The sequence below is a fragment of the Mchenga conophoros genome, linkage group LG12 (genome assembly GCF_057382185.1).
Source record: "Mchenga conophoros isolate Kocher_MC1m ecotype Shallow Benthic linkage group LG12, M_conophoros_male_GT1.1, whole genome shotgun sequence".
NCBI lineage: Eukaryota > Metazoa > Chordata > Actinopteri > Cichliformes > Cichlidae > Mchenga > Mchenga conophoros.
In genome coordinates this window covers 444,943-470,592 of record NC_140537.1, presented here as the reverse complement: position 1 = coordinate 470,592, position 25,650 = coordinate 444,943, and the positions used below count along the sequence as shown (strand labels likewise).

The following is a 25,650-nucleotide window of genomic DNA, read 5'->3' as shown; positions in this document are numbered from 1 at the left end:
TTACTTTTAGCAGATTTTCGCAATAGGAAAATAAGTAAAAACAGGGAACTAATTGGTTTAAACTCATTTCACTTTATCTACATGTGTGTCTGATTGTTCCGGTAATCAGTTCGGAAGAAAACCACATTACCCCATTTTTTATTTTTTATTTTTATTAATACATGAGAACATTTTGGTGAGAGTGCAAATGATCTGCAGATTACGAGCTCATCTGAAAGTTATAGATGAAAAAAAAATGAATAAAACCAAGGCCAAATAAAAAGGCTGGTGTCATTAGCAACAAACTTTTTATGGTATGCCCTCTATTTTTAATTTTTTTTACTTATCCAGCAAAATATGCTTTCATTAATACACAGATTTCTTTTAATAGCTCAAAAAGGGATGAATTCCAGAGCACACAAAGGAAAGGAACTATCGAAAGCTATAACATTGATGCTTTGTAGTGGGGAGAGTGGTTAGAGTGAAGTGACGAACTGGCGGATGAGACAAAAAAAAAATGAGCGGAAAAAATGGGGGAAACAAAGTGAAGGTGAGAGCTTAGCGAGCCCACAGGTTAGCTGAACACACGATAGAAAGGAGTGCCACTCGGTGTGGTAAATGAACGAGATGGTAGAAGGTGGGAAACAGGGAATTAGAGGAGGGGTGCAGGGGTGAGGAGCTACCCTGTGGGCCTCATTATTTTCCTGCTGTTAATGTCACTCGCACATTTTCTCACCCTGGTACTGTTGATTGGAGGGAAGAACGCTTTGTCGTAGAAACAAAAAGACCCTCTTACTACAGCGACAGCGGTGCAGTTAACGTGGCTCTCTTCACCAGAGAGAAATTTTTTTTAAAAACACACCAAAAAACAAAGTCACCGCACTTTTAAAGCTTCTTTTGGCCGAGTGTGTGCTGGTATGGCTGTTGTTTGGGGGAGTTGGGAGATCCTCGTGTTTTACTTCCTGTCACTGATGACCTGATACATGTTTAACCTTTGGCCTCGGGTCCCTTCCCCCATGAAACCCATATGTCCGACACAAAGACGCACACACACAAACACAATGATTCACACAAACAAGTCATCCTAAATTAAGCCCACTGAGCAGACTGGCTGGAGAGGTAACACTAATTAGAGCCAATTGCAACAAATTAGTCGATGCACAACACGGGCTCCAGAGAGATAGATGTGTTTTTAGATGTGTACATGTGCATACACATATGCGTTTGTCACTGCTGCGTTAACAAAGGCTCCAAATGAACCGTCTAAGGTGTGTGCTACGATCGGTCTACGCCCATGGTGTCGACGCGTGCGGGCGCGTGCGCACACCTGTACGTTTAACTTGTGTGCGCCTGTCCATCTGTGCGCGTTTGCAAGCTGGCTCAAGAGTCTGCTCTTTGTGAACAGCCCATGAGTTTATGACACAGGGGGCTCTTTCATGTGCCCGAGGCTAGGAGAGGGTCTGAGTGGTCGGGCGGCTTGGAGCCAGGGCTCACACACTGCTGCCCACTGTCCAGCACTCCGGGCAGCCAGTCAACGCCAGGGAGGCCTGGCCCCTCTGCCACTGCTCTTGGGAAGTGTTTCGGGGCCTGGAGGTGGCAGCCCAAAGTGGCCGCCCAGAGAGAGCCAGGCCCTGTGCCCAATATGATGGTGCAGCTGCATGGAGAGCAGGGGTGAGGAGGCACTAAAGCCCTGTAGGTGGAAAGGTAGCGTTGACAGCTACACAGAGTGGTGCCACTCCAAAGAGGGCTGCGTTAGAAAGAGTGTCATAACCAAGGAAATGTTACAGTCGCTCTATATATTGTATTGAAGGACAATGCAGGAATTGCGCCATATCCTGTTTTGTTTTTTATGCAACTCCCAAAACTTTTGGAAATGAATATTATGGAAAATAACAATATATTTTATTTTATAACAATATTCAAACAAGATCGTAACCTGCTAAGGCTGTAGAAGGGCTTTCAGAAACACGTAAAACACTGAAAGTATGTGAAGAATGTGAGGTCAAAAGCAACACTGCAAAAAGTCCTCTGGTGTTTATTTGGCTCAGGCTCTGGGACATTTCCTCAAAAAGGAAGTGAAAATATGTAAAGCTTGAGCTTCTGGTTTTTTTTCTTTAAAAAAGAAAATTTAAGTTTCTGTGTCTGTCTCCGTCCCTGTCTTGTGATATCCGCCTCTTCAAAACACGGTGATGTCATTTTTATTTTAGGCTGTAGGTTTTATGACATTATGCTCCACAGAACATGTGGTGCTTTCCACATGACTCGATGATATAATATCAGGAGGAATCGAAATCGCTTAAAAGCAACAATGAGTACATAATATCAACGAGCACTCTATGGTTTTAAGGATCAAAACAACAAAATCCTGCGATATATTGATTTTCTTTTCCCAATGAACCCTTTCTCTCTCCTCAGTCTCTTCTCCTGCCTCCTTCTCCTCTCCCTGTAAGTGAAGCCCGGATATCTCAGGCATCGATTTCCCTCAGGTGTCCTTCCTGTCTCCCTCTTTCTCTCCTTTTCCTCAGGAGTCGAAGAGCCCGGGCCCATTCTTAGGTGGGATAAGAGAGGAGGGCTGAGATAACAGCAAGGAGGAAGTGTGGGTGCTGCTGAAACACGATAGTTTTAGTCCTCATCTAAAACTCGGTGACCTCTTCCTTGCTCTTTCTTTGTTTCTCTGCCTGTCTGTCCGTCTGGCTCTCTCAATAACAAACACAAAGATATACCATCTCACATCCTCCATACTTTTCAAAAACTGTCTCTATACATGACTCTTGGTTACACTCTTTCTTTTTATGCTGCATCTGTGATTCTGAGAAACAACATTTCTGATGTGACCTTCTTCGAGTCCAGCACGCAAACTTTCTTACACACTTCCTATTATCTTCTTGTTTCTTGCAAACACACTTGAGCTTAGTCACGACAAGGGCCAACATCTACTTCAATTACTCCCCCGGCACACTCCAATCAATTCACCGAGCCTTTGCTCCGGCCACATATGACTGTTTGAAAAAAGCACATTGTGAAATGGCTCAGAAATACTATTGAGAATGTCACGCGGTGTAGAAGTCTCAAGCAGCATTGAAACGGATTGTGTTCAGAACTGTGTGTGTGCTGGTGTGTGTGTGTTTGACCTGTGATCCGGGGGCCACATTAGCAACGTATGGATCCAATTGGGCTGCCAGGAAGCTGACAAAGTGTCAGTGGTCAGCTATGCCACAGGAAGTGATCGATTGTGGGCCTCAAGGGCAGTGAGAGAGCTCTGTCTCCTGCCTGAGACAGTAGTGTCCACAATTTATTATCCCAAGTCTCAAGTGATGCCAGCTGTCGTTAAGAGGATTCTTTGACTCTTAACATTGGTTGTTGACATTTTGTTTTAAATTAATGTGTATTATTCTAGGCAGAGGAAAGCTACAGCACTTCCACTGTTACTGATTTAGCTCGAGAAAAATAGCATTTCAGTGTTTGCGTCCCAGTGTGTCATTTCAGACCATCCCGAACCCTCTGTTTGGTTGTTTGTTTATATTTTCCTCCACCCTGCCTCACTGGTGGTACCACCCTCTGCCCGGTAATATTCCACTGGCAGGGAGCTAAACAGGGTGGCATGGTGTGAGGGCTTGGGTGTGTGAAGGGTGCTTCAGTTGAGCGTAGGCTGCACCCCTCAGACTTCTCTGCGATATGCAGAATGTGCTTTAAAAATCCCAACAGTTTTAAAGCAAAATCCATTTTAGGAAACACTGTACACTCCTCGTGTCCTCACACTGGATTGTTAGATTGAAGGGAAACAAACATTGCTATTCTAAGCTGATGGAACTCCTCCACCAAAAGCAATATCTGTACTTTCCCTGCAAGGACTGCTCTGTCTCCCAGCTCGCATATTGCCCAGACTCCCAGAAACCTTCATTGTTAAGAGCTATGTGGGGTGTAGGGTGTTTCTCCTTCCTCCCTCCTCCACCCTTTTCTCCCCCATCCTCATACTCATCCATCCTCCCATCCCCCCGGGACTTACCTGTCTGTTGCGTTCATCCATAATCCGCGTGATCTGAATCTTTTTCCTCCCCATCGTCCCCGTCTCTTTCTTTCTCTCCTCTTTCTAAAGAACTTCAAGCTTTCTTCTCTCTTCTCTTTCTTCTTCTCTTCTCTCTCTCTCCGGTTCTCTTCACGTTTCAGCTCTTCCTTTGCTTTGTCTTTTCTTCTTTTTTTTTCCTGCTTTCTATTTGTTTCAATCAACTCAAAGATTCCAGCATCTGTACCTGCAAGACAGAAGGGAGGGGTCGGGGAGAATAAGCATTAAATGAAATGAAATATGGCAAAATACTGAGAGGGAAAAAAAAATAATAAAAGTGGCATCGTGGCAGCCACAAGGGAGGGTGAAGAAAGACAAAGAATCTGTCAACAATGTTGTGAGAACCGCTGTGTTTTTCACTGTCGATATCATGCAAATCAGTTTTTGCATTTTTTTTTCTTCCTAGGCACCGACTATGAGAGGAGACAGCACTGTCAGGATCTCGCCTCGTTCACAGAGAGTTTGACAGTGTTTTGGAAGTGCCGCTAACTTAAACGCTCTAATCACCAACACTGTAACATTACCTCCACACTGAGAAATACATTTTGTTTCTTCCCATGAAACTGCACTGTATTGACAGTGGAGCTGCCAGCCGCGACTTTTTTCTACTCTATCTGCAGCTCATCTCCAAAATGGCAGATGCGATATGCTAGGATAGTATACAGATGTAAAAAACGAGGACCTAAGAGTGTTGCCATGTTCTGGTAAAACAAAGCCTTTGTAAAAATAAGTAAAATGTGGCAACATAACAGTTTGATACACAATGGTTTCTTGGAGAAAAAAACCCTTGCATGTCCGGAAGATATTGGAGTAGCCAATAAACGCGTGCACAGTTTAATGTGAGTGTACCTGTGTTCCAGAGGTGCAGGCCAGCAGCTGAAGCGCCGGACTGAATGGGCGGAAGAGCAGAGTTGCGCTCTGAAAAGTTTGCATGACTGAGCGACTGTGTGTGTGTGTACACGTGTGCATGTACATCTGTGTGTGTGCGTGCGCATAACTGTGTGCTCTTGTGTGAGCTTGGCTAAGCCAGAGCTCCAGTGCATCTCTCCAGAGTGCTAAAGTAGGCCAACCCAATCTATCTCAGGGAGGAGCAGAAGAACTGTTGTTGTGTTTTCTTTTGACAGTAGAGGTGATAACGTCCCTCGTTATGCAAATGAGCATCCCATTATTTAAGCTCAGTGCAATGCAGGGGAGCTGTCAACGCCGTCACATGAAAAAAAAAAATAAAAAAATCCTCCATCTACCCTGCCTTTTTTTCTCTACTTTCCCCTTCTTCTCTCTTCTCTCCTTTCTGAACCAGATTTCCGGCACCTGGCAGCACAAGCATCAGACATTGATGTGGAAGACGACACCGCTTCACCAAAAGACATGTCAGTCTCAGTCTCTCTCTCTATCATTCTCTCTCTCTCTCCTTTTTCTCAAACACCCTTGCTCTTTTCCTCACTCTCTCATATTCTCTCCTTTGCGCACTCCTGCACACATACCTGCACATTGTAATGCACTTCCTTTCCTTTTTTTTTTTTACCTCCTGCTAACCTGAATCCATGTATTTATTGAGTAACATGCACAAGAAAGATCTGAACCCCTCAGGTGAATGCAGCACATTGCTATGCACTTGACCTTTTTGTGCTAGAGTAGGACATTGATAATGAAAACTCATAATAGAGACATCCAGGGATGCAGTGGCTCTTAATGACAGACCAAGGCCTGTAGCGCAAGCAAGGCTGTAGCTATCTTTTCCATTTGCAGCATGAAATGCAGGCTCTGTGCTTTATTCACGACTCAAAATTTAGAATCCTGCATTATAATTGAGGCCTTCTCAGTGTATGTATGCGAAACACGGATTTGGTAAGTATATTACATTGTATTAAAGAAACAGCATTGCATTGATTTTTATGGATTTTATAAGATTGCCTGCCAAAAATGTCCATCACACAAAAACTGAAAAAAGTGAGACAATACAGTCTCAACAATAATGAAATGCATGACAAAAAACTTCCTGAGATGATGGTTTGGAATACACCCACTCATGGAAGAACTGAGATACGAACATAAATGCGTCATTTGGCAGTTAGGACAACAGCCGGACTGCACCATCATAATAATAACAAGATCTAAAATAACTCTGTGGCAGCTCTGAAGAGGCTATCCAAAACATTTTAGCATTGCTCTGTGCAAACACACCCATCCGTAGACAGACACACAAAGAGCTGCCCTGTGGAAGAAAACAAAAAAGGATGTTGTCAGACAAACTAGGATTACAAGCCAACACTAAGGCGCTTGGCACAAGACAGCCAGACAAGGATATCAATCAAGCCAGCGTACCTCAATCACAGGCTGACAGCATCATCCCCTCCCAGTCTTTGTACTCAACACTACCCAGTCCGGGCATCGCTCCAAACAAGGAGGCGTTACCTTCATGATCCCTGCCTCCTGGCCTGCACCTCCTCCGTGTTCCTCCCACAGCACGCTGAGCAGAGTTGAACCTCTCAATGTCAACACCCGCTGGGGCAACACCTTAGGCCTTACGTAACATTAACACTAAGATTAAGCTCGTGTCCTGAACATTTAATCCCCGCTTTTGGCTCTGAGCACCAGCCAACGCTCCCTGAGGTGAAGCTCTGCTGCTGCTTACCCCCATGTTGGTGCCTCTTAACTTCACCCAGCCTCCTTCCCCATCCCATCTTTTTCCTGCTTCCTTTACCTCCTCCTACACAACAACAACAACAACTCAAGTTGCCCCCCCCACTTCCCCTCCCCACTCCTGCCACCACCCCTCACTTTTCCTCACACCCACCCCCGTCCCTTATGGGTGCCAGGCAGCTCCTGGGTAAAAAAAACAAAAAACAAAACAAAAAAAAGAACAAGTGCCCACTTCCCCATTGCGTTCCCTTCCCCAGCGCTGGAGAGATCATCGGTTAACTTAACAGATTAGCAGTGAATCACTAAATCCAATTTAGCCTCGTGACGCCAAGACAGTGAAGTGGAGGGGAAAGCAGGAAATAAGCACTGCTTAGTGAACGTGGTCAAGTGGGACAACACAGTTGTCCTTGGCAGGAATGTCTTGCAAGGCAGCGACACTGACATCTGACCTTGACAGGGCAAAGAGGATGAGAAAGAAACAAAACAAAAAAATGAAGACACATGGTGCAAGACAGCAGAAAAAAAAAACCAACCTAGCAAACTTGCACATTAAGCCAATTTACTAATCCCGAAGCAGGCAAATAGGGAATGAATCTGTGGGAGATGAAGAATAAACAAAAGAGCTCCGTTATACTCTGTAGACTTGTTGACTAGCGGTATGCCTGTATTCACACTAATGTGTGGTAACTGGAAGGAGGCCGGGGTGGGCAAATGCTAAGGTCAGAGGGCACGCCGGCACCGAGCGTGCTGAAGGACGACGGTTATGCCTCTGCCGGTTTTATCGTATCTTCGAGCTTTAAAGGTGACAATAAAAAGAGAAGAAGAGCACTGGGAGAAAAACAGAGAAATGGAGAGAAGCATAAAGAGGGATCTTTTGAACAGGCACCAGGCCTCTCCAGGGGGAGGGGAAGAGCTGTGCCCACGACCCTCCCATCTGTTAAGCAGACGGATGGAGAGAGAGAGAGAGAGAGGGAGAGAGCCAGAGAGGGAGATATGAAGGTTGGGGGAGGATGGGAGAGATGGAGAGAGAGGAGCAATTCAGCACATAGATCTAATGAGCATTTTCTCTCTGTGTCTCAGAAGTGTAGCTGAGAGGACAATGAGAACATATACACTCAGTGCACCACAAGGCTTGATTCTAGGTCGCCTCTCCCAAGTGTTTAGTCACTAAAAACTAATATACAGCACATGGCACTTTTTCACATTCTAATAGACGTCTGTAGGGTGCTTGTTAATGTGGCTTTGTTATTGAGGACATACACTGAAGATGACTTCTTTGAATCAGGGGGCAACAAAAAACAGGAACTTTACTTTAACTCATGCTCAGGGCTAATTCATCATTTTGAAAGACAGTTTCAGTTTGTGTTTTTTTTTCCCCCTTTTTCTGTGAATGAGGTGGATGGACGTGGCAATAAATAAGGAGAAATGAACACACGATCCACTTCCAAGAACTAAAGTTGTGCACAACCATCTGTTGAGATTATTTCTGCATTCAGAGAATTTCTGTGAGAAACGTAAAAACAAAACTGGGGCAACTGTAAATGAACTGTGTGCACAAGTGCAATGCCAGTGTCCTCCGTCCCTCATGGGAAATGTGGTTGTGAGAATTTGAAATAACATCTTACACTGCAGTAAGTAAACCTTTTAGGAGGTGTATGGTACATTTAAATAAACGCTCTCGTTTTTAAATAAACTCCCATTTCCTGGAAGACGAGGATAGAAAAAAAAATGTTTTAATACCATTTTACACAAAACAATCTCAACGTCAGTACACACTCGCGGTGCTCGATTTGTACGCGAGTTTTTCTGTTATGTAGGAAACTCTTTTTTTTTGGCTCAGAAACTGTTTTCATTTTTTCAGTGTAGATTTTTCGGAGGTTTCTTTCTTGTGTTTTTGCTGCAGCTATGTGCATGTTTGCATGTTAAATGTGCACTTTGTGCATTTGTACTTTTGATTTGGAAATAGCAGCAGACAACACTTTATCTTCTGTAAGGCGAGAAGAAGGCATAACAGCAGCAGAAATGAGAGGCGGGGAAGAATCAAGCAAAGGAGCAAGTTGATGGCTAGGCAGGATGGAAAAAAAATGTGTATCAGGTCTCATTGTGCCTCTAATGTCATTACAGGCAGTGACTCCTCTATGTGGCACGCCACGCTCCCCATCTGTCAGAACAAGATAGGCAGGGTGACGAATGGCTATCACTGCCACCCCCCCCCCCCCCCCTCCCTCCCTCCAGAGTCTGTATCTTTTTTTGAGTGAAGGGGGAGGCGAGTGACCTAAACCTGGGCGGTAGCCCACACGTAGGTGGGCCTCTATGGTTTTGAATCTCAGCAGATATTAGGGCTAATTTAACATGTTAGCAGCTAAAGAGATTAGCAACATGTACATCTGGGGATTAGAGTGATAGCGGTGGATCATCTTATAATGTGTTCATTCCTTTTTTTCTTCTTCTTTTTTTTTTCCCAGTGAGCATTCGAGCTAAACTTGAAACTGAGAGGCTGCTGTGTAAGTGTGCACGTATATGTGTGTTGGAGGATATGTCTTCACCTGTCTCTCTCTATTAGATCATGGTTTAGTTGTATCATTACCGAGACAGGGACGCTTTCTCATGTATTCTATTTTCAATCTCTAGGTGCCTTAGAACTGAGACACCCGTCTATTGATGAGGAGCAAAGTGAGCCACTAGTCTCTGATTGGCACAAGTTTTAGACACTCTCCCAGCAACTTATAGTGTGAGAGACATTATAGAACAAAGTAAATAAATATTTATAAATATATTTTAATAAGTCCTCAAGGTGACGTCTCAATTCCTTACCAACCCCACTTTAACTTAAAACCTAATACCTGAATTTCAAACTTCAAACTGATTTTTACAACAGTAGCACTGCCTGGTCTCGAACGACGGAAAGACGGGAAGTAAACACAGATACGCGGGGAGGGGGAAGGATGTGACATCAGCAGACATAGACAATCAAAGGTGCTGAAGGTCTTTCCTTCCCCAAATCGCAGGGTAAGAATTAGGGTTCAAAACTCAACTGCTACGCTCCCCTCTCATTTCCAGAGGACAAATGAACAGAAACCATGTTTTTCTCAATACGAAATACTTCAGGCCTCAGTTACTTCTAGTTCCTCAAAACGTGTCTCTTGGTTTTGTAAGGCTATGACATATTTTGAAGGAGTGTGGGGGCGGGGTAGGGTGGGGGGTTATGCAGGAACTCATGAATCAAAGCAAAAGGCAAAAAAATAAATGTTGAAATCATAATCTTTCTGTGACGCATCAGACGAAAACACTCACTGGTTTCAACATTTTTGAACAAAAGAATTTGTCAGGTTTGTTATGAGTGCATTTTTAGTTGTTCTTGGTTGCACACCCCCCTAAACTTTTTTTTTATTTTTTACTTTTGAACACATCTGAGCATCTTTTGTGATAAATGCATACCTGTGAGGGGAGTGTCAAAATATCCCCATGAAGAAAAGTACCTTGATGCGGTGAACGTCATTCTTCTTCTTTATTCATTCTGTTTACTTTGCTGTGGCTTTCATCACAGCAGCAAACTTTGCCAAACATTTTCAAATTAAATTAAGGCATTAGGATTATAAAATAATTTAGAGAGTGAATGTAAATTGGAGGACTAATGCATAAATGATGATGTGTCTGTTTTTCGTGTAAACTACAAGAAAGCTTACAGACATGTTTAATTGTGAAAGCGTTTACGGACGCTCCCACAAGTAATGTGTCTATATAATCACTTTTGCATTTTTCTAAAATTTTAAAGTATCACATTGATATGATGAGTGAATAGAAATGGAGGCGACAGTGTACAGAGGTCTGCCCTTCGTTTGGGCAGCTGTACGTCTCACTCAGCACCAGGAAATGCAGGCCTTGGGCCATCAGAGCTGCAACGCAGATAGGTAGCCATCCGTCAGAGCCAGTACGGAGACAGGTGAGAGCCATCTTTCCATAACCTAATGCTGCCTGCCCCAAGGACAAAATGATTTGACACGATGCGTCAACCCCTCTGTTTGAAAGGAGGCCAAGGGCTGTAAGCAGCAGCTGCTAGGCCAAAGGTAGATGAGCAAACAGGCCCACACTAAAGCTAGGTAAAGCTAGCTCGACAGCAACAGGGAGATGGACTGGCTGTTGTGGCTCAATTCTCAGCAGCTTTTTGTTTTTTGTGACTGTGACTTACGAACATCAGAGATATATAAATACATTTTGAGGACCGCGGCTCGCCACAAACATACTCTTGAACCAAGCTGGAAAAAATGGTATCAGTGAAAAAAGGAGAAGAGAAGAAAAAGCAGAAGCATAGGCAAGCCACATTTGGAGAGGCCCCGGAAAGACTGGAGTGAATCACCATTTCGTACATTCAGTCTTTCCGTGGCTCGAGCATAAGAAGTGACAATGGCTGAATTAAAGCATAATGCATAGATAGAAGTTATATATTTAAAAAAAAGAAAGATTAGCTTAAAAGAGGTGACAAAGTACCCGACAGATCAGTGTACAGTGTGAGAGGCTGAAATTAGAGGTATCAAAATGGTTTTGAATATGGAAGTGGTGCTGATTGTGGCGATACACACATCTGATGTTTAAACACAAATAACTTCACTAGGTTCACTTTATCATCACCACCACAGTTTCTTTCACTTCTTCTTCATCTCTCTCTCCCCCTCTCTCGCCCTTCAGTCAGCATTAACCACTGTCTCAACTCGCATGTTTCCACGTTTACCGAAGGACCCAGGTGCGACCAACTGCTGACACTAAAGGTACAGGAACAGAAAATTAATGCACACACGTGCTTAAATGACCACACTGTCACAGGACAAGGTCTGCGTGCACGGATAAGGAGTTACATGCTTATCTGGATTTAGAAGAATACAAGTAAAACCATAATGAACAATAAGCCAAATGTAACAAAATTGCAGTAGAAACCCTTTAGTGAGCACACCCAGCCCCCCACAGGAACAGCCGGAGCCCCCCACAGGAACAGCCGGGAGTCCTGTCACTAAGAACACAAAGCACTGACATATTCACCCAATTATGTACTCTGCCGAGTATGACAATGTCTCGGGATGTTAGCAATGTTCTCCAGTCGGAGGGGAGGGGAGAAGGGCAGAAACTGTGTGTATGTGTGTTTTGAGTCAAGAGGTTTCAAACTGAAGCTAAGGCCTCATTACTGCAGGGGCTATGCTTACTCCAACCCTGTCTCCTAGGATTGAGGTTTATATATACAAGTAATTTCTAATAGTGAATACATTTTGAAGAAAATTTTGCCCCTAATCATAAGAAAGAAATAGTGTCTGTTTGGCTGGACATGTCAGTAAAGATTTGAAAGTTAACCCGGTTCCTTTATTTATCTCAGCCGCAGAATGTAACAGGTCTTTGTCTGAAGCAGGCTTGTTAATGAGACAAACCTTCGTTTCCCTTGACTACGTTAAAGTTACTTCACCAGTCTGTTAGAGGACAGTGACTCATTCTGGATAAAACTCAGAAAAACAATTGAGTACTTGGCACTCGCTTATCTCTACCAACACAGAGACGGTCATCAACCAAGGGACCTAAAACACTCACACAACAGCTGTAGCTGAACTGTATACGACACAGAGCAGCCAGCTTAATTTTAAACACATCATGCAGCCATTTCAAATTAAAAGTTCTTTTAATAGAAACAACCTATTATTTATTTACTTTGTTTAACTGAGGCTTTTATTGTGAACATGCAACAAGATTAAGGTGAGAGACGGCCGGCCAACATTCTGGGTTCGGCCTTTGTTCCTGTCTGCGGCGGTGCCCGCTCAGCAGACACAGAGGCACGGCTTTAAATAGAGCATCCTCTTTTAATTGAGGAAATATTACATTAATAATTTTTTATGTGTATTTTTAGATACTAGCAAAACGTATCGATCTGGTTGAACAGAAAAAATGTCAGCGCCGGTTAGGAGCTCTTGCAGCACTCATAAAAAAATACAGTTCTTGAACAGCTAGATTTAATTCGCTCCACACTGAAAGCGGTAAAAGAATTTGCTCCAATAGGATATAATTTCTAGGGCGACACGAGTTGCTGACTTATAAGATACAGACAACTTCCCATAGCAGTCGCGTGCCCCAACTCTTCACCCCACACTGTATCAAAGCCACACATCACGGTGAAGACAATCCACTGATGATTTCATCACACCCCCCACCCTTTAGTCTTCCTCTATGCCACAGTATTCTAATCACCCTAATTAAAAGCTTTGTTCATTTAGAAATCTCTGATGACAATTTGTTTCACTCTACCCTACAGCAGTGGTGGCTGTGAAGAGAGGAGAATTAAATTTGATCTTGTGACAGCAATTATTAAATGCTCCCTCCTGGCCTCAATTAAGGCCTTCAGGCTAATGCTAACATGGCTAACCCTCACGCAACTGCAAGGGGCCGAGTGCAGTTTTGTTCACCAACTTCATACTGTCACCCAGTTTGTTTGTGTGTACATATATATATATATATATATATATGTGTGTGTGTGTGTGCTTCAGTTTGGTAGCTATGGAAATGAGAAGTCGCTTATGGGCTGTTATCTCTTTTGCATTTTGTTGATGGGAAGAGATAAATAGAACAATTTCCCTTTTTGAGGTTGTTGGAACTAAGTCAGCATGTACAGACAGGCAGACCTATGAGGAAGCTGTGGAATTTACTATTTTTCCTTTTCTCGCTTCATCAGCAAATTTAGAGTCCACAACGATACCATTATATAAAACGATTATATTTTTGTCCTCCGCGACGAACGAGCGTCGGAGCTGACGGTACATCGGCACCTCTCCCGTAGCTGCGATGCTCCCAGCAGCGTTACATGTCATGGTCACAGCCTTGCGGAGCTGAAATGGGAGCCACAGCTCCGCTTTGACTCTATGCACAGTGTGTGGGTAATTTGCAGAGAAGTAGAAGGTTGCACACTTCAACAAGCATGTCCTTCATAGATTCGACCTTCTGTTTTTCTTTTTTCTTTTTCTCTTCCTCCGGTCCCTGTGCTCTGCTAGGAAACCAAGTAACCTAGATCATAAAGTAGGGAGAAAAAGAGTGAGTAAGAATGAGAGACAGAGGTAGAAAAAGAGACCGAGAACACGAAACTGCATGACAGACTGGCAGGAGACAGCCACATTATTACACCCTACCACTAACAACACTTAAGAACACACACACAAAAAAAAGAATACAGAACACACTACTTGGATGATGTCATTTTTTTTCTTTCTTTCTTTCTTTTTGTTACCGCAAGCTGATTGTGCTGATTATTGGTGAGCATTGTTTCCCTGTTGATGCTGAGCATCATTAAACAGAGATTGTTCCATTGTAAGTGTTTGTTTAAGCATGGCTGGTTTAATGTTTCCAGGCACTGCCTTTTCACCACAGACACACACACACATGCACACACACATGCTGCTCAATGTAAACCTGAGACACAAGCTGTATGTGCCGCATCTATAATTTATGCTACTACTGGGCTTTTGTTTTAAGCCTCGAACGTAAAGACAGCCGTAAACGCAAAAGTGAAACAAAGCACTGAAAATGTGTCCAGTCTCATAAAGAAAAGAAAAACAATACATACATATATATAACGTGTAACGCGCACAACTGCGTAACGCGAGTCTTTTCCACCACACAGCCTGAACTCTTCTGCTCTCACAGAGCGTTACAGTTCCCAGGGGAAGGGTGGTGGCGGTGGGGTGCATGAGGCAAAAGGTTGTATGGAGTGTGGAGGGCGTGTGGCGGCATACGGTACCTACAGATCAGCCTCTGTTTAGGGGAGTGGCCCCACCAAGGCTCGAGCCAGGCCAGACCCAGTCCAAGCCTCTCATTAGTCATCGGCTGGGTGCCGCGCTCCTTTTTGGAGTGGTTAAGGGGGAACTGGTGAGGGTCTGGCTGTTCCACTGTACTCCACTCCCAGCACCATCACAAACCGACCTCATCAAAGTGAGCGCTCGTAATTTGTCACAGAAAGCAGCCAATTAACATATGTTAAGGGAGGAGGGAGGACTAGGAGAAGGGAGGAGAGGGTGAGTGAAAAAAGATAGCGTGTGATTAAAGAGTCTGCACAGCTGCACAACATCAAGATGGCAAAGTGAGGTTTGAAAGAGACCTCAGACCCAGTAATCTGATAAAGCATACTGTTACTTAACCCTCATAAGCAAGAGCGAGAGAGAGGGACAAGGAGAAAGGGGAAGAATGAAATAATAGAGACAAACAAATATTAAATTACTGCTGTGAATCTACAAGCTTTGGCAGAGTGCCTCTGCTCTCAATATGTGGCCGACTGCGAAGGCCGCTCTATCACACAGAGCTGACCACTCCCGCCAAAGCGCCACTGCCGTTTGACCACACTCTATTTTTAGCTCAGCGCTCACCATTGTCTTTGACGTAGCTCACACTTACGCTAGATTCTGCCAGGAATTTTTTTTTGTCCTTTTTAACTCTTTGTCTTCCCATGAAACGAAAGCTGTTATTTCATTTATACTTTTTTCTTCTTTTTCTGTCACAAAGTCTCATACCAGTTGCTTACATTCTGACTTGTTTGTTTGCTTTCAAATTCTTGTTCCTCATGGTTGGTTTTAAAACGTGCAGCGCGCCGATATTTATGCATGTGTGAATGCCTGTGTGCGGCTGCATGACTGCGCCTCGGCAAGCGCACGCGCGTTTATGCGTCTGTTGTTGTTGTTGTTGTGGGGATGTCTTGTGAAGTGAGCTGTGTGATATTCTGCCTTGTTGTTGGATACGGTGGCATGCTGAATGCATTAGCAGCGCGCGCTGATGCCATTCTGTGTTCTGTCGTCTTTCAGCCACCTCTGCCTTGTCTCGCTCTCTGCGGCGACTGATCACACGTCTTGACAAGCGAGTTTGGGTCGTCGTCTGCGTCGCCATCTTTTTCTCTACGTGGGCTTCAAGTTTTTTTTGTTTTTTGTCTTTTCGTTTTCCACCGGGGAAAGGAAGAGAAGTGTGGAGTTAGCTTTAAACAAATTTGAATGTTAAGTTGTTGGGGAAATCCCCTGAATAAAAAAAAGACAGAAAACAATTCTTTACTCCTTGTATAGTTACTTGAGAACATTTAATTATAAATTATTTTTTATCATCATCATCTTCATCATTATTATCTCGTTTTTCAATTGAAAATCGGAAATGAAAATGCATAAACGGATGGCAGAAAAGCAGAACAGTCATTCTATATAAATCGTGACTTCCTCCCCCCCTCTCTTCTTTCTCTCTTTTGCACTCTTATCCTTGCCATCGACCATCAGTCGTTATTTATTTATTTTTCCTATTTGGGGAAATAATGGGCTAAAGTGGCGGAGCGGAGGAGCAGAGGAGTGTGGGATGGAGGGACAGTGAACAGAGGGGCAGAGGCGGGTTTGTGTTTTGCTTCGCTGGGCTTGTTTCTTGGTTGAATTTTTCTCCTCTCATCGGCTTCGCGAGCTGGTGGATCAGTGAAGGACCTGGCCGCCTGGAGAAACCACCACCCCCACCCCTCCACCCACTCCCTGCACTCAAATCCCTCTGCTGTGAGCACAGCTGCACCGTTCACATAACCTCGCATGTCCCCCTCCCACCCTACCCCTGCCCCTCACCCCCTCCGCTAATGATAGCAGAGCACGTCCCCTCCGCAAGGCAACAGCTTTTTCCACTTCACGTACATACACACATATTCTGCTGTGCACGCCCTCAAGAGCGCTGGACACATGCATGCACAGACCAACGGGCACGACATGCCCCTTTTTCCTTCTTAAGGTTTTTCCCTTGATTTTTTTTTTCTCATATCATTCAATTCCACCCACCCTCCACCCCTCCACTCCTTCTCTGCCCTGAGAAAAATCCCCCAGCCTTATGACCCAATGAAGGCCTGAGAACATGCACAAGAAAGCACACACAGATACACACACACACTTAGATGAACCCTTTAACTGCAACTGCCCATTTTTCTCCCTCTGTACAACTTGCCACAGCGAGTGACCTGCATCACAGCTGTGTGTGGGAATCTGAGTAGGAGGGTGTGTTTGTAGGAGGATTGAGTGTGTGAATGTATGTATGAGCACATACCTGGACACGTCAGTGTTCACACCACATATGCTGCGTCTATATTTCTGCATAACTGGCTGGGCTATATGTTCACTATATGTATGTATTATCTGCTGCGGGCCCGCGTGCGTGCACGTAAGCGGCGGCGGAGGGAGGCGAGGGCAGTTCTGGCCTTCTGCAGCACCTACTGTGCATTATCCCAAATAAACAACTCATTACACGTGTATTTAACCAAGGGGAACTGGCGAGTAGTGGAGGCTAATCCCCGTCATCGTTCCCAGCGTTCCTTTTCTGATTAGGCTACAGGGAAGTGGAGCCCAAGAAGGTAGGTTGCTTGGTCGGTGCAGGAGGAGGAAGAGCGAGAGGGTAAGAGAAGAAAGAAAATCATTTAAGTTAACTTCCCACAAGTGCCTTTCTTAGTTATAGTATCCTTTCTCCCTCTCTCTCTCTCTCTGTCTCCTGCTACCCTCTCGCCTTCTCTCCGTTCTTCTCCCTGTGGATTTTGCATCGCTCTTCCTTGTTTTCGACCATCTCTCAGAACTGGGTCATCGACAGATTGTGCGGCACCATTTTGAAGAACATGGGAGGGGAAAAAAAAAAAACACGTTCTTGCTGTGAGAACAATCCAAGGTTTCTTTAACAAGTACCCCGCTTATCAAATTAAGCTGTCAAAAGCACATTAATAACAGGCAGCACAATTCTCTTCACAGAGAAAAGGGGTGGGGGTGGGGGGTGGGTGAAAGCGCATTCGGGAAAAAAAAAAGATTTCTCATTCGCTGTGTAAAGAGACAGTCAACAAGGGCAGTGGAGCTTTTTAAAGATTTCTCCCTCTCTCTTTTTTTGTCCCACTTATAATATGATTATGGGGTCCCTATTATGAGGGGCCAAGATGCAGAGTGTCACTCATTTAAAGGGTGAACAATATCTTGGGTTAGAGTGTAGCAGTGATGACACTCGTGTTTAAAAGAATTACAGATGAAAGAGCATCTCGGGATAATAATGTCGTTTCAAAAGCAAACAATTAGATATGGGCTTGAGGAGCACGATGCCCTGTAAAGAATACCCGAATTAATCAAAAATAAATGTAGTCATCCACCCACAGAAGTGAGACAGTAAAAATGAGTTTGACCCTGGAAAATGTGAATCTTTGAAAACAATAAATGAATGTCAAATGGTAAAATCTCAATAACATCCAGTTCTGCTCCTATAGCTAACCCTATTTATTAAATGCTCTCGTTGCCTTCGCAAATCTGCAGTCGAATGATTCCATAAGAAATTGAGAGTACAATGAGAAGGGAGTGAGGATCAGACTCAAAGTTAGGCCCCATAGGCAAGACATAGAAATGAAATCAACAAGACAACTCGGCATTCAGATGACAGATAAGAGAGCAAGCCAGCCAGTGCCCTTCCACACATGAACTAACTGTGGAAAAACCCAGTTCTCACACACTCCCCTTAAAATCTTTACTCTCGACTACATTGAAAAGAAAAAAAGGGGAATTAGCTTGTAGGGTTTCTAATCTGTACGTTACAAAATCTGACAGTGTCAGCTAAGACTTCTCGCACTAAACTGCGAGCCCTTTCTGCGCTTTACTCCAGAGGCTGATTTTCTCACACCCTCATTCTGAGTCCAATCCTGTTTGCACGGGCCCCAGAGGGGCTGCTCTGTCATAGCCTGGAGTGGGCCGGCGGTGGATGGATGTGACGTGGAGGAACTGGGACTCTGCTGTGGGGAGGCTGGAGCCACGGCAGGTATCCCCCGCACTTCCTCAGCTATTTTTAAAACCACGAGTCCGGAGATGGGCCAAAAATAAAACAGAGGCCATTTTGGCCCATGACAATAAAAGCAAATAAAGATCCCTCACTCGCACACGTTAACGCACACGCGCGCGCGAATATGAGAAACAGAAAAGTATCCACGCACACCGCCAACAAACAACAACAGATAAGAAGTGAAAAAGGTCTTCACCTGACAATGAAACTATATGTCCTGCTATTGAGCATACACAGATGTGCACATCCGCACATACACAACAGACAAAAGTCAATATCAAGGCTGAGCTATTTCTGTAGAGAGCACTATTTAGGAAGTGCGGGCAAAGTGCCAGTATTCTCCTCAGTATCGTCTGGCTGTCATTGCAGTTATACAAACTCACCTCTTTCCTCTCTCGCCCGCTCCTCACCCTTTCCACCCAACCCCTTGTTCCATTGTCACTGCTCTCTCGCTCTCTCTCTGTGTTGTTCTTATATACACACACACACACACACACACACACACACACACACACCAAGGTTATTTGTTTTTCCACTGGGTCGAACCACAGTGGCAGGTGAAAGCATCTATTGGCAAGATAAAGAGAGTGGCTGGTGTGAGAGCACAAGGCCTCACTCTGCCCAGCAAACCTTGAAGTGAAGCGCCGGGCTGGAGTTTCAAACAAAGTGCCCCCTCATTCATTATACATGCAACTGCACTGAAAATCTCCTTCCGCAATGCCATCTTCTTCACATCTCTCTCTCTTTCTCTCTCTCTCTCTCACTTTGCCTCTCCAGGCCTCTCTCTCTCTTTCCCTCTATCTTCTTCCCTCTCTTCTCACATCGGCCCTCTTCGTTTTCTCTCATTTTTTCCAGACAGAGCATCCATAAAGTATGAATAAAATTAATGACATCACGAGCTGCACTTTGGAAGAGCCACTGTAGGAAAAAGCCATACATCACAGTGCAGAAGGAACCGGGCTGAAAAAAGAAGAAGACAGAGAAAGAGAGAGAGAGAAAAAGAGGTGCGTGAGGTCTACGCTGTTTCACTCTTCACCGCCTCCAGGGCCTTTCCTACTGTGTGCTATAGTGTCTTATTAAGTTTGACTTCAGATGCACATTAGCTGAAAAAGTTTAAACACTTTTATTATTGTTCAGCTTTTTCTGCATTTCTTTGTCCCGCTTTCTCCTTAATTCTTTGGTCAGCTGAGTAAACTACGTTTTCGAAACAGTCCCGTGTTGCACATTATTTCATAGGCTGGCCTTTGGTGTGGGAATGGCACAGATGACAGTGGAAAGAAACACTGGTGTGGGCTTTGGCAGGACACCGGCTGGTTAAGCAGTGTGCTCTGCAGAAAAGGGAGAGCACTGAGAGCATGGATTCTTATTTTTTTTAATTTATTCCCCAACTTAGAAAGTGTTAACAGCATTTTCAACGACACAGAGGATCTCCTTATTTTACACAGGTTGTCCAGATTTCTAAAGCTGTGGTGAAAAACAAGCACAAAATTTGAAAAAAGTCTGCGATATTCTTCCTTGGAGCACAAAAAGAGAGACAGACGTATCAGTCGTGCCATCTATTATTGGATATTTACTGTTGCGTTGTTGTATTGGGAAAAAAAAACAGCAACTTCACATAAAAAGCCTGACGGGGTAGAATTCAAGTCCTAATTCCTCTGAATTCGGTGTGAACACAAGATCTGTTATAAATATCCGATTGCGACGTGACGCTCAGCGGCAGCGCGGATGGGGAGCGGTGGCGGCAGCGGCGCGGATTGTGGCAGCCGAGCGAGCAGGGGGTTTTCAGATGGATGCGAGCTTGTGTGAGGCCAAGGCACAGAGCTACCTCTGTGCGTCTCACAGGACTCTGTTGCACAATGACTCGGCTATGTTGCAGTTGTGACAAAGATAAATTACAGCGACTGGAAAACATTTCTACATTTTTTTTCCTCACTCTCCCCATCCCTACACCTTCTTTTTTTTTTCCTTTTTTCTTTTTTTTTCTTGGCATTGGGTGGATTCCAAATGCGTCCCACACCAAAGGAATATGGTGAAGGCGGGTGGGGGCATCTCTCTCTGAAATAATATTAGGGCGTAAGAAGTTGCTCCTAACTATTTACGGGTCAGGAGCAGGGTTTAATCAAAGAAAATGCCTTTGGCTGCTACATTTCCATAAACAGACAGGAAACACTTCTCTGACAAACTGGCTTCTAAAAAATCTGTCAGATAAATTCTGGTTTCGCCACGTAACGGTTCAAGTCAGCATTACAGATGTCATGTTTGCGTTACCCCTAAAACTGTCTGCACTGTGCAGGAAAAGAAGAAGAAAAATTCTCTCAGGATTGAAAGTTGGGTAAGTCTTGGGAAGTTAATGTGCCAGTTTATAAGCCTGAAAACTCTTATTTAACTCTCATTTGAACATTTAAGTCTTGATGTTGGAGGCTTTCAACCTAATTGGAATGATCTCATGTTTGGACAAAGAAACCCAAACTCTGCTCTACTCTAAATGTTTCTCTTTGTCTTATCATTCAGACTCCTCTGCTCCTGCACTCCTCCAGCCTTCTCGCCTCCCGGGCCTCTCTCTCTTTCTCTCTCCCTGTCCAAATATTTCAGACAGCAGGCCTCAAGTATGGTGAGGTGTTTTGGGTGTCTCTTTAGGTGGGCTGCAGCTGATGATATGATTGTGCGGTCAGCACTGCCGAGCACAGACCACCCAGCAGGCTGCTGCCGTAATAATGGCCAACAGGCCAGGCAGGAAACAGGAAACAGGATGAAGAAGGGCAGGACATCCTGTTCATCTAGATCACTGTGTTAAACATGACATCACGAACGCATCGACATCTTAACGGAGGGTTACCTGAGCGGAGGCCGAACACTTTGTCGGCGTGCTCTTAACTAACCTCTGCTCAAATAAATTTCCATCTGCGTTCTCTCTGCGCGCGTATCTCTCTCTGTTTTCATGTGCATCTGTCTTCTCAGTTTGCCTTTTCAGCCCTCACACTGACACTGTTTTCCAGACTGCTCCATCATCGCAGACATCAAATCCTACCCTCTTCAGTGTGAGAATAAAGGAGAAAAAGAAAAACAAGCATTTTCATTTGAATATACACCAGCAACAACCTCACAAAACTCAGACGAAGGGAAAAAAACAAAAAACACGTACGCACACAAAAGCACAAAGATTCCAGCGCACGAATACACAGAGACAAGACGCAAAGTTGAAAACGCACACACACAACTCCCAGACACACAGCACACACTGACAGACAAACACACAAAAGAAACAGCAAGCACAAAGCACAGCACAGCCAGAAGTCTACTTTATGCAGAAATATTCTAAAGTGTGTTTTACAATACAATTAAACATCAAAGGCTGATATATTCCTCTGTGATCTTTAACACCCCAGTGAACAAACCCCACACACCCCCATCCACTTACAGCATACAGAGAAAGTTGCTGAACGTCACTGCTAATTACTAGATAGAGACAGAAGAATACTTTGCATCATTATGCAAAAACCAGGACATATTCAAATATATGCATTCAATCCACCAAAAAACCATTCAAGGACTGCATTATTTACTTTTTGATTTTTGTGTGTGTGTGTGTGTGTGTGTGTGTGTGTGCGCGTGTGCGTGTGGTAAGTTTTATGAGTAATTGCAGCTCTTATGAGAAGATACACAGACAGTGCTCCTAAGGCAAAGATGCATTTGGATAAACATTTCTAACACGCACAACAGTTAGGACAATGAAAGCGAGATCTGCTGAAGACGAGTAAATAAACACATGGTGAGGTTGAGCCCTGCGTATTTCACTGCTACTATAAAACGTATGAAAAGAGAAAAAAAAGAAAGAAAAAAAGAGAAAAAAAGGAGACTATTCCTCCCATGCAGCAACTAGAGAACACCTGCCATGTGCAATAAACAGGAATGCAAGAAGCCTTTAAGTTATTATAAAACATAAGCATTTTCATCTGCTTAGAAATTGGCAAGAAGAATTGTTTTCTCAACAAATGCCTTAATATTTCTGTTATTTATGCGAGGCAAATTTTACTACACACACAGCCTGCACTTTATTGCGTTACATATGCTGCTAAACCAATTAAACGTTTTCACATGCGGGATACACAAGGTCGTCTCGCAGCATTTTAAGACGCTTTCTTACGTTATGAAGCATTGCATGTGAGGCAAATACAAATGTCTACATCTGAGTCTTATATCAGCCTCTCATTTGAGCCAAAGGGCATGAAGTCCACTTAAGAGTTCTTCAATATCTACCTCACGATCTTGCCAACCGGCAATCTGCAAATGAATGTTTTACTGATGTTTAACTGAGTAAACTCTGCAAACTTCTTCCAAAATATTTGAAGCCATTAGTGAAAAAAAACAAAAACTTTAAAGCACAGCTAAAGGGGCTTTTAAACTGTTTGCTTAAACATAAATACATTGGTTGTCTCCATTAAGGAAAAATGTTTTCATAGATCTGGTTTTCCATAAGGTGGGGATCTTTGAAATGTGCCTCTTGTACAGTATTAAATGTCTATGTGAGCAGAGATCAGGGACCACAGTGGTATAGTTTACACCTTTTTCCCCCCTGAAGATGGAAACTTGGTAGCAGGAATAGAAGTTACCACCAGTAAAACTAATTTATGGGTGTTAAATTACACATTTATAAGCAATATATTAGGCATTTCAAATGACAAATATTTGCTAATTATGCTGATTTTGTTGCAGTGCCTTGAAAACACATGGAATTACCCTGACCGTGGCATACAATGTGTTCCCTTCCTTCACTTAACTAAAGCTTTACTGAGCCCCTGGCGTACAGCAAAGTGCCCTGACAATCGGCTCAATGCCCTGGCCAATCACAGAGACACGTGACCTTCTAATCCCTCTCTGTGAGAAGGGTAAGAGTGTGTTGTCGCTGTTGGTTTTGTGAATCAGCGCCTAAAATCCCAAATGATTTGTCAAGATGGAGAGGTCTTAAGAGAATAAGAGAAACAAAAGCAGCGCAGGCCAAATAGTGTGGTGTTGATGCATGTGTGTAAAAGTGTGTGTGTAAGGAGGGAGAGAGAGAGCGAGAGAGAGAAAGGGAGACAGAACATGCTTTTGTGCACCTGTGTGTGTTTGCGCACGACTGCATACAAGTGTCCGTGTGTGTGTGTGTGTGTGTGTGTCCGTGTGTGTCCCGTGTGTGTGTGTAGAGGGTCTCTTAGATTACAGAGCTTGGCTGACAGACTTCTCAGTGTGTAATCGTGGGTCCACATGCAAGTGCTCACCTTCCTCTGAGCGGATTAACCTATCGCTAAATCCCAAGAGAGCAACAGGCCAGACGGCCACACAGAACAACTTCATTGACCGATAGTCAGAAAAGGAAAGCCACACTTATGATGTTGTTTTCTAAAAAAAATATAAATGAATGCACTCTGACTTTTTTAAGACTAAAAAGTTCACATAAAAGTTTAATAAAGGGTTACTGGACAACTGGACACCACGTTCCCTTCAGAAGTTCTTAAAAATCTTAAAAATTACATACGTCTTAAAACACGGAGCATCTCTCTTTTTTTCCTGAAAGTGAACTGAGAAATGCAGTCAAGCGGTACGCAGTGTGTTTTAAACGCACACATTAAATAAGCTGGTATACAGCTACACACAGAAACACTTTTACCATTCTGTAAGTGCCTTAAAATACCTCATTTACATAGCTGTTATTTTAAAAATTATTTAATAGTTTAATGAATCTCAAAATATTCTCTAAAAGTTACATTAATTATATTTAATTTCAAGCAGTTATCACTACATTAAAGCCCTGTTCATTTCTTACTTTTTTATATAATTTATTTCACAGACAAAACTGTGTTTCAGCTTAAGAACTAATTCAGCTCATATAAGTAAAGAGATAAACGTTTATCCTCACATTTGGCATACGTTTTTTTGTCCACAGCCAACTCAATCCCAAAATCTATCTAAATGAAAATGAAATGTATAATAGTAATTTTAAATGTCACTGCAAGCCCGAGTTCTCTGCACATTACATGGTGGGCCTCGTGTCCGTACACTTTAAGTGTAAAACAAAGAATCCATTTTTAGCTCCAAAGCTGAAACCTGAGAAAAGTTGCCACAAGTTAATTGTAGCCTCGTGATTTTTCCTCTCATCGCAACAGGTTTAGTTGAGCAACGTGAGGCTTAACCAAACTCGCAATATGAATTTAATCATACTTGGTCTCTTGTAATAAGTCAGTCTCAGTCACAAAGGCACAGAGAAGAAATTATAGTTGAGCCTGAACAGCCAAACCTCCTGTAAAACACTGATTTACAGCACAGTCCGCCGTGTCGCTCATCTACATAAATTTACATCCAAATAAGTGTAAAAGAATGTTTTCCCTGTATTGCAGCGATGATATGATTAGCTATTTATTAATAATTATCAAAGCTTCCTACATAATATACCGGTTTAAAGTTTAGCACGGCATAATTGCCATCAGTCACCTCAGTTTAGAACGTTTATTTCGTGCGCAAAGAATATCCACAAACTAGGATCACTGTTTCCCTAATCTGTTGCTTTGATGGAAATCTGAGATGTAAAAACTTGTGCATCTCCTTTTGCCTTTGTAATTTTGTTTGAGGTAGACTGAACGCTACATTTTACAACCCAAATGTAACTTTTCATATGCCACCCTGCCCAAAGGCGCAAAAAGAGGGCATAAAGTATAGTGTTAATGTGACCAGCCTGTTCATTGGCTTCTGGACTGTGCGCCTGCATGTGGACGCGAGAAAGCTGCACAAGGTCGACACAGCAGTGACACCTAAAATCACCACACGGATCTCCTAATACACCATAACCAGTGATTTGATGTCGCTCGGTAACTATATTACATTGCTGTTACCGGCACGAGTCGAAAGGGGGTCACAACAAATCAATACACGCAGTTGCTGTACTTTGTCAGGGGAGACAACGCGCATCAAACTAGACCCTCAAGTTTCCCCTTACGGAACATTTCAAATAAAATAAATAATAATTTTTTTAAGAACCATACGATGGAGTGAGGTGTTTGCCAGTGAGTGCCAAGTGGTGCAAGTGCGGTACTTACTTTATCTGAAATCTTGTCCCGAGTGAAGCGAGAGAAGGCTACAACAAGCGGTCCGCCGGGGTGTTTGGTCCGGCC

At 43.5% G+C, this 25,650-nt stretch overlaps 1 long non-coding RNA gene across 1 annotated transcript; it reads right to left on the bottom strand.

Moving 5' to 3' along the window:
- Positions 1 to 4,051: 4,051 nt before the first annotated feature.
- LOC146561818 (uncharacterized) lies at positions 4,052 to 25,635 on the bottom strand. Its single transcript, XR_014894559.1, has 2 exons — positions 25,576 to 25,635; positions 4,052 to 4,229 (listed from the first exon to the last, which is right to left on the bottom strand). It is a non-coding gene; the product is annotated as an uncharacterized LOC146561818 (long non-coding RNA).
- Positions 25,636 to 25,650: the final 15 nt, after the last annotated feature.